Source organism: Struthio camelus, chromosome Z (genome assembly GCF_040807025.1).
Source record: "Struthio camelus isolate bStrCam1 chromosome Z, bStrCam1.hap1, whole genome shotgun sequence".
Taxonomy (NCBI): domain Eukaryota; kingdom Metazoa; phylum Chordata; class Aves; order Struthioniformes; family Struthionidae; genus Struthio; species Struthio camelus.
Genome location: NC_090982.1, coordinates 18,469,766 through 18,479,878, shown reverse-complemented (window position 1 = coordinate 18,479,878; position 10,113 = coordinate 18,469,766). Strand labels below are relative to the sequence as shown.

Sequence of the window (10,113 nt, the reverse complement as noted above, 5' to 3'; positions counted from 1 at the left end):
TCATGAATTAGCTAGAAAGAGTCAGGGAAGTATACCGTAATACTTTTCTATTCCTGAAAGCCATGAATACAAAGTAATGAAAACTGAAACCAAGAACTATTTTTATTTTCATTTGTACACACACATAATTTCACAGGAATATACAGAAAAGCAAAACTGCATTGATTGTGGTTTACAATTGCCTTCAGATGACAGTAAATACCTAATCAGAACAATATTGACATATCACTTAGGAACTGTGCTTTTTTTTTTTTTTTTTTAATTACAGGAAAATGCTGTTTCAGTGGAATCATATCCTTTTCTGCTTCCCAAACAGCTAATCCGCTGTATGATAAAGGTCACTTAGGCTAAAGAAGATAGCCATAAGAGAACTGAAATGTGGGTGATTGCACAGAATAGAGGATGGCCATGAAGTCCAGGGGCTACTTGCTGCTTTTCCAGAGACAAAGAAGCAGTCCAGCTTCCTTTAAACAGCTGCATTCTCTGCCAATTCCAGAGCCTACCGAAGGATAAAACTCCAAATTAAAAACAAATTGAAAATATAATAAGGTTTCTTTCCTGTGAAAATGTTTCTTTACAAAATACAATACTAATAACATCTTTCCCGCAACCTTCCCAAAACAAAGCAACCCCAAAATAAGAATATTTACTCATGGTATTAGTCTACTGAAGAGCCAGAATATATTCTGGGCTGTTATGAGACTAGTTTAGTAGCGAGTACATTTACAGGGTGTAATAGAAAAACTTCAAAATTAATCCAAGGCTGCATGCACAGGGCACAGATGTGCAGGATACATGGGACATGCAAATCTCTCTGGTGCCTGGGCCATAAGTACCAGGTACTGCCATTCACAGTATACAGCCAAAATTTTGTAGGGGGCCATAAACCTTGGAGGTAGTTGAGAAGCCACGGGAATACATACCCATAAACCATGATGTTTTCTATTGATTCTATTGATTCCTATTGATTTCTACCGCTGCATGTGGTATTCGAGATGCTTGACAAAGATTTGTTTCCTTCACTGACTTGGATCTAGATCCTCTGAAATCATGGAGCATGAGTCCTGGAAAGGATGATGTGGAGAACATTCAATCAGAACCACAGCACCACACTCATCCTCTGTAACACTGGATCCTTTTCAAAACAAAGAGATGCAGACCTGGATTTGGAATGCTGTTAGAATTTTTTGCCATGCAATCTGGACAACAGTATCTATGTGCTCAACTGCAAATTTTATGCTTGCAGCTGAAAATTATATAGTGAGCATTCTGTCTACAGAAATTCATCTTTCCATCTTTGTCCGTCTTCTTAAGTCTATTGACTTACTGATTAATGACTGCCCCTAACCTTAACAAATGCCCTACTTTGTTATCGGTGTCTAGTCTTAGTTGTACTTCACCATTGAATCTGACATTAGAGACAAGTTTGAATTTCCCTAATGCCTGAGTTACTGTAACTTATTTCATACTTAATATGGAAATAGAATGTGGAAACAATTTCTATGCTGGGAAATAACAGCAGCTTACGCACAGTACTACCACATCCTTCCTGAGGATGCTGGAACACACAAAAGCAGCCTTGGATAGCCATACTCTATTTTGCTGCACATTTTCTCCCCTGTTTTCAAACAGGTACCTTAATGGAGCTATACACAAAGGTGAAGTTAGCCTCAGTGTGTTTAAGGAAAGAATACAGACTAGATTAAGTCTAATGACGGGTAAAATATTATAGATGGGTAAAGAGGAAACACACCTTATATATAAAGCCAATAATTTATTGTTAGTGTAAGTGAAATCTTAACAGTCTAATTCAACAGTCCAGATCTAATTATTACAGAAAAAGAAGGAAAATTTCTGTGTAGAAGTTGTTTCAATAATAGCAGTAATACACTTAAAATGGTTACATACACACTTCCTGGCTTCTACCCCTTTTCCTGGAGTTAGGTTCACCCTTTCCCCCTGCTCCTTCTGGGCTGTAAGATTGGTGGTATCATCCTGGTGTGAGGAGGGGTGCTATGATGAATTGTCAGCATCTGCAGACCTTCATGAGGAGGAATATGATATTGATCTTGATGGTTTCTTTCTCCTCCCCACTCATCCTTCCTTCTTTTCTTACCTGCCTTTGATTCAACCAGCACTATTTTATATGTTTCCTAATGCTTTAAACTTCGCCGCTCCACTTTTAAACTTTGGTCTGCAGCTCCATGTTACATCTGAATTTACTATATATGGTGCCTTTTACATATGCTACATACTATTTCTTTGTTCTCTTTGTCATCTCTAAAATGAGTTATGTCCAGGTCTGCATTTCTTTAACTGACCATTGGTGAGCTGTTTTCAGCTGTATGTCTCCAATGCCGAGCCTGTGCACCGTCTCTTTGCATCCCATGCCTGTAGACTGCATTCTGTGTTTCCACTTCTCAAGGCCTCTGCTATTGCACCAGGCATGTATTTCTCTGCAGTACATCATGACAGCCATAAAATCTTGGTGGTACCATACAACGGTAACAAAAGTAAAACAAATTAGCCACAGATACCGATCAATGGGAGAAACTGCTATCACAATTAAACCCAGTCAAACAAAGCTGCAGGCATGTCAAAAAAGTTCAGACAGAGCAAACCTGACAAGCCTCACTCCTGAGGCCTTGCAAACTCAGTACAAAGATTATGGCCTGTTACTAACAATGGCAATACTGTATTACAGGGCTACAGGGCTTCAACAGTTCCCTGGGAGTATAGGGATTAGTTGTATTAATTATATTATATTACTGTACACCTAACATGTAGTGTATTAGTCATATTTGGTAGTTATATGCAGCGTTACCTGAGTGACATTATTTTTGTGGATCATAATTAAAGAGTACAGTTCAAACAGATGATTAGCGATTTAGGTTAACACCTGACTTGGCAAAGCTGTCTTAATCATCAAAAGGGCTAAAAGGTGCGGACAACCGGTATCTACTAGACCATGCCTCACAGCATACCTGATTCTCAAGAAATCCTTCTAACACCCACAGGGACTGCTGTAGAGGTAATCAGAGCCCAATGTGATAACAGCATCTGTGACCACAGAGGAAAGGAGAACTGCATCTACAGACTCCGTAATAATAATCCAGATAGACACTAATAACCAAAAAATGCAGCTCAGGATTGAACAGTAAAACTATGAGAATCACTGCTGAATCTTTTAAAAATCTGCAATCAGCCATGAACATACAACTATCCCTTAAAATATCAATATAGAACCAAAATACCTCTCTTTGTCACAATAAGGCAAAAAAACTTGTCAAAAAGACTTGCTTTGAACACGTCAGTCTTCAGAAGACTATAATAAATTAAATAGCCTAATTCAAAAGTTGTGTAGACTTTTCTGACTGCACTAAGAATAAAGTTGGTCTAATTCATCTTAAAACTGGATTTGCTTTTGAAGAGTGAAACACTGTTAACGATCATTAAGAAAGCATTCCACTAAAGAATCATGATTTCTTCTTATACCACAAGGCCTTACAACATACATCCTCAAAGGTGACTGATAAACCAGCCGAGTGATACATTCTTGGGCTATGCAAAGATGCATCTCTAAATCTGTAACCTTCTAAGACAGCAGGACATTCAGCTAAGTGCAGCAGGCAAAACATCAGTTTTTCAGTGGCTATGGCCAGGAAGCATGCAGAGATATGGCCCAAATCCTCTATAGACACCTTATTCCCATCTTGTTTTTCCTTCTTGCATACAGAGTAGTTTAGGTATTCCTACTGCATTTGTTACTCTCACTCCTGCTTCTTGACTGGATGGCATGCCAGGTTTCTTCAGACCAGAAAATCGTCAAGAGTAGGTACCTGAGATTCTTCCACTGGGAAAAGAGGAGTGGCACTCCCACACACCCAAACTGCATATCAGCAGAGAGGAGGAGATGGAGAGTCCGCTCAAAGTAAGATTAGGAAATGTACTAATAGAATCCAATCTCCAACTTGGAATCCAAGGAAAACAGTACTGCCTCAGTACCTCTCTATTCCTGTTTTCTCCCCTGCAAGCCAGAAGACAGATGAGAGAGGAAAGCATTAGGGAACCTCTCTGATGGAACAAACATTTCCTATACTGAAGAACCCTGTTAGACTCACAAAACTTGATAACATGAGAAAGACAGTTTAAACAAAAAAAAAAAGAAGTATGAAACACTTCTCTGTTCTTCAGTTTCTTAAGCGAAAAAATGCTTTCTCACAAATCATATTTCAAATTCAACAAAAAAGGGAGAAGAGAATGTAATGGGTGTGGATATCACCTCGTTAGCACTTACAGCACTTATGATGCAAGAATCTTTTTCCAAATGGAAAAACAAGGGCAAATACAAGATGGGCAATCACTACCTGGGGCAAGCATGATGCATCAGCATATACCTTTAGGAAATACTTCTCTTTAAAGTCATAGAAGGAAACAAATCCACTCTGTACTGTGTTATCCAGGGGGTACCTGTCCAGTTGTAGATGTTGCCACCTAAATTAAAACTGAAATTAGGATTCTGATTAAAAAAACCAGGAATTTGACAGGTAATTTGTTCTGACTATCCAATTTTGTCCTTGAAGTTCAGGAGAGTGGCACACTGGTGGTTGCAACTGGTGCAAGGCATGAAGGTAACCAGAATGACTCATTCAGCTAGTATTTTAATAAGATCTACATTGTTTCATAATAAATATGACATTTGTAAAGGGCAAATTTAACTTAGATACTGGACATTAAAAATAAAGCCACCAACCAGTCACAAAAGTATTTCTAAAACCAGACAATACAGGCCTGAGGAGGACACAGGTCTCATTCCAGTAAGAACAATACAAGACTGAGAACATTCCCAGCATGAAGAGGAAGCTAGTTTAAGAGTAGCTTTATTTAACTCACTACTGATAAGTACTTGACTTACTATCAGGATTAGGTAACACTGGGACTTCCCTTATTGCAAACAAAAATGCTATGTCACTCTTCAGGTTTATATTCACTCTATCTACATGCTTGAATTTCAAAGCTCCCTAGATCGATCATTTACTTCCTTTTCTCAAAAGTCAAATACTAAGAAAACCTAAAAAAATCTTCAAGTAGTCCAATTTCTTTTTGTCCTTAACAAAATAAATATTTTAAAACGGGATTTTTTTGCTGCACAATCAGTCCGAAGAGAAAAAAAAGAATTAATTCTCACAGGATTACAGAAGCAATTAACATAGGATTAAAAAATCCTGCAGTCACGCATGTGTTCAGTAAGTATGCTTCTACTTACGGTAAGGAAGAGCTCAGCTGAGTTTGCTATGGTAAAATGGGGAAACTAGTTTCCTAAAGACTATGATTTCAGAGCATTAATTCTTCTCTCTTTAAAGTTCTTTAACTGTTTTTGATGCAGTAGCTTCAAAGTTATAAGGAGCTAAATTAGCATGTGCTGTCTATTTGTTGAGATTTTGCAAAATGTTAAGATACATTTTTGAATTTAATTTTGTAAATGTCCTTTCCTGTTAGCTGTACTTTGAACTGTCAATCCACTAGGCAGATGGATACGGACCCAAGCTCCTCTCCAAACATTAATTTGACAGAATATCCCTACAGGGCAGATTCTAGCACAACTTTATTTCGGCATATGAAACTGAAATGGATAATGAATTGTTTTACACCCAGGTCATTATGATAAAATTCAAACTGTGCAAAACACAGGTGTTGTGCAAAGGATGAATTATTATTGCTTTTAATTTATATGGAAGTCAACTTTAAAATCATAATTGTATATTAAACAGAGTTCTAATAAAGTTTGACTGAGGCACAAATACCATGTCTGCTTACTTGAATGCTTTTCTTTTCCTGCTTCCCTGTCATTCAACTAACTGCTGCAGAGTTCCAGGTAGAAGGACTACAAAATAAGATACTTCCTAGCTATAATGGCAGTTTAGGAATGAAAGTCTCGTGAATAGTTATCATAACAGCTAACAAAAAATTTCCAGAAAATAGGGAAAGAGGGAAAGAGAAATACATTCCTGATAACCCACTCAACTCTATCTTAGATCTTAAAAAGAAGGATAAAGGCAAAGCCCAGAAGGAAGAGTTTGGCACTCTATACACAAGATGTACACAGACTGCCCTTTTTTACATTAACTATGATTCCTGCTACGGGTTACTTAATTTTTCCAATTAAGCACCACCTACAGTATTTCTAACATTTAATTTTTGGACCAACTGTTTCAGGAAAAAATACATAATTATCATTTAAATATTTTTTAAAAGATGATAAGAATGAAGGAGACATTACTACCCGGCAAGTCACTGCCAATTCTGCATTACTGCAAAGCATCTTTATGAATTTGTGCGGGTATTCTACAACAGCAGCACTCTCTACAGCTTTCTGGACTAATAACATTGCCTACCTCCAAAATTGCTCATGATGTAACAGCGCTATACAATGCGCAGTCTCACAGTTTACATTTTACACTGCTATACTGTACTCTACAGGGCAAGGATTCTCACCCCATCACCAAGGTAGACTTAGCAGCGCCATTTCAACCCAACTCTCACTCCCTCATTACACATTTGAAACACAGTGTGAGCAAGGCACTGATGAAGGGGCAAGGTAAGCATCAATTAGCAGAGCAAGACAGATATTCTTTCTAGATTTGACTGTGGCTCATCAAGGTGTTTCTGGCCTTCTATGGCAGCCACTCAAAGGATCACGAACAATGTGGCAGAGGGGAATTGGAATTGTGGCTGAGGGGAATTCCAGGAATTGGAACAGGATGAGCCACATGGGTTGCCATGAATATTGGCAGCATCAGTGAAATAACACTGTTACGGTCGTGCCTGGAGCAGCAAGCAGGTGTCAGCAAAAACAGGCAGGAGCTGCAGCCTGTCACAGATGGGCTCGCTCTGGTGCCTGGAGTCTGGTGTAGCTCAAATCTGCCTCTCCCAGACCAACTCCTCTCAACTCTGCAGGAATAAACCATAAGTGGCTCTTTAATGCCACACAACACCAAACTAGCCTCCGTTCTCTCTGCTGTTCCAGAAATCCTTATTCCTTTCTTCAGAAACCAGCCTCGTTTCCCTATCACTAAGCCACAGTTGCCCCCCATCCTTTATTCTAGGAAATCGATACCATCTGGTCAATCACGTTACACCTCCACAGAAAGCAACTCTTGCAAGCCAAGGGTCTACTGCAGTCTGGAATATCTTTCTGCTCAGGAACTGGAAAAAATTTAGACAGGTGAAAATAGTTGACTTGACTGCAGAGGGCGAGGCTGCTGGAGGACATGTTTGTTAAACTGTTTTGAAGGAAAATGACGTTCCACGAGATATACCAGTGAAAGACCAAATCAGACAGCTTTCCCTAGCCAGGCAAAACTAAATTCAGTCGCTGCCTGTGAGTGCAGTACTGCCATCTAGTGCAGAACTGGAATATAACAGGAAATATTTCCCCCGGTCACTGCTGCACAAATGGCTTGCTAGATAGACCTCAAGCAGTTAAGTGCTACCTTCTTGCTAGTCACACAAACCACCACTCCCATGCACTTGGATTTTATATTCTTCTATTCATCTATTAATTTAAGTTCTTTTTTTCTACTCCTCTGCCTTGTCATTTTGCTGATCCTTTCTTACAGCCTCTCTCTCTCCCTGTTCACAGTGCCACCATTTATCCACTTTTAACCCCCTCCAATAATTAATCTTTATTTTTCATATTTTACATAGCTGCCCATCATTCATATATCTGAGAAACTTCCCTGCATGCTTCCACAAAAACTTCTTTACTACTTGTATTGTATGCAATCAGAATTAAATGTAGTCAGCGGCATCTTCTGGTTCTCCGCACAGGATTTTCATTTTGTGAGTCACACCAAAAGCTTCCCTGCCTCCCCCTCCCTTAATTGTTGCTGTCATTCACTACATCTTTATTGCTGAGCATGTTTTAATTCTATATATAACCGTATGCACATATTAAACATCAGTGAAGTGAAGTTAAAGGACACTTGGAAGTGTCCTTTACAATTATAAGCAGTCTGGTTGAAGTCAGTAGATTTTTCCATATAGTAAATGGATTGTGCAAGTCTGATAGGGACCTAGACTGCCCAGTCTCTGTAGTAGGAAATAGGTCCTCCCCACAATGTCTGTTTTAATGTCTGTATCTTTGACGCATGTCTCCATGCTTCAACTAAAACTAAACTAAACTAAACTAAAACTACGCATGGCCAAGCGAATACGACTTTCAAAAGTCACATTTTCATATATCACAAACCTCTCATTTTCAAGTTCATAGAAAGACTTGAAATAAAAACGTTAAGTAATTTTGCACCACAGAAATAGCTCATCTTTTCCTTTTTTCCCCACTTTTCTCTTCAGGAAGAAAGTACCAAAGAAAGAAATTTTTTTTTTTTTGGTGGGAAAAAGGTCTTCTCAGGCATTTTTGCAAAAAAAGTTTCATAAAAATATTTGCATTTAGAAAATGAATAAACACAACAGCAAGGATCACTGACAGATCATGACATTAACAAATACCTGTTTGGAAACTACATCTGAATTTTGAGGTAAAAGACTCCTTCTGGGAAAAGACAATTTTTGTTGTGACATGAAACCTCAGACTCTACTGAGAAGTATTAAGTGTTGCCACATATTCCCAGTGGGGTGTTGAAAATGTTAAGGAGATACTGTTTAATACAAAGAGTCCTGAGGGTCCTATCCAATACTTCTGTCAGGGTTTAAAAGTCGATGGACAGAACATAAATTCTGTCTCCACACTTGCTTAATTACAAAAATCTCCTTAGAAGTCAGCCTTAATTATGATCACTGATGACCTGAAATGATGAAAAAACACTAACACATTATAAAAGGCAGAATAAGACCGTAGGTGTCACCCATACGTGACACTAATTACTCCTTTGTTTGCAAATTTATACTTTGCACCTAGAAGTAACATATGTGAGTTGTGATCCTGCCATGCTTTGTATGCACATTTTATTCACAGATAAGTTCCAGGAAACTCCTCTGGACTGTTTCTGTAGCTCAAAAAATAATAAAAAGAAAGTGTGTATCACTGAAGAACTGGAACAAAAAATTTTTGTTCTGTGTATTTTCAAATATCTATCCAGGCTGTAAGAACTGGCATGAAATGCTGACTAACTTAATCCACTAATTCTGTGAGCATTTATATTCTGAAGTTGCCTGAAATGTGGAATGTAATTTTAATACTCCTATGTTTGAAATATAGGCATAACTTGTTTAAATTGAATGGAACTGCAATTTTTTCAGACTGCTGGAAGAGCTAGGGTGTTTACTTGAAAAACGTCAACTGTTCCTGGTTACAATAGAAATAAGCTGTTGTCAAAACCCCAGGCACACAAACCGCTCAACAGAAGTCGTGTGACGCATCTCTACAGTACTCCCGCTGAAAGCAAGCACAAACAGGCCGTTCTCTTTGCTCTTCAAGTGACTGCTTCACTGATGAACGCACTTTACTGTGGCATAAAGTGGGGAATATTTTAGGGGATAATTAGGGAACGAAAGGACAGCAGGAGACTACTGGTGACACTCGCTGCAGCTCCAACGCCTCTTAGCAGCCCTCGCGCTTTTTCCTCACGCGTATCCGCTGCTTGTGAAAACGGGGAGACGGTTTCTAACCCACGTTCTGCAACGGCAACCCGAAGCAAGCCTGCTGCCTGCCCACGCTTTCCCCCGCCCCGCCCCGGCGCACCCCACGCACGACCCGCACCTCTTCCGCGCGTCCTCCCTCGCCGCAAGACCGCCGCGCAGCCGCTGGCCCTTTAAATCCTTCCCGCCGCCGGCGCCGCCCAACGGCCCAACCGCCGCCTAACGGCCCAAACGGCCGCGCGCGCGCGCGGGTGCGGCGCCCCTTGACCTTCCGCGCCGCCACCGCCGCCCGCCAAGGTGAGGCGGCGCCGGGAGCGGCCGGTCCCTGTCCCCTCCGCTCCGCTCCGCTCGGGAGCGCTCCGCGGCCGGCGGGCGGGCGGGCCCCTTGCCCGGGCCCGGTAGGTGGAGCAGGAGGCCGGCCGGGGGGAGCGCTGAGCTGGGGCTGGGGGGCCGTGTGGGGCTGGGGGGGCGGCCGGGCCGCAGGCTGGGGCAGCGTGGCCGCCGGGCCGTGCT

At 40.6% G+C, this 10,113-nt stretch overlaps 1 protein-coding gene and 1 long non-coding RNA gene across 4 annotated transcripts in view; one reads left to right on the top strand and one right to left on the bottom strand.

The window, feature by feature from the left end:
- Positions 1 to 77: 77 nt before the first annotated feature.
- Positions 78 to 9,896, bottom strand: LOC104140448 (uncharacterized). Its single transcript, XR_693313.2, has 3 exons — positions 9,722 to 9,896; positions 924 to 1,064; positions 78 to 499 (listed from the first exon to the last, which is right to left on the bottom strand). It is a non-coding gene; the product is annotated as an uncharacterized lncRNA (long non-coding RNA).
- The window catches only part of PLGRKT (plasminogen receptor with a C-terminal lysine), a 31,172-nt gene continuing 30,816 nt past the window's right edge, over positions 9,758 to 10,113 (top strand). Inside the window, exon 1 of one of the 3 annotated variants that reach the window (XM_068929134.1) lies at positions 9,758 to 9,897. The gene's annotated coding sequence lies outside the window, so the exon portion shown is untranslated. Of the gene's footprint in view, positions 9,999 to 10,113 lie in introns of all 3 variants that reach the window. The other 2 variants (XM_068929135.1, XM_068929136.1) reach the window with 2 other exon arrangements.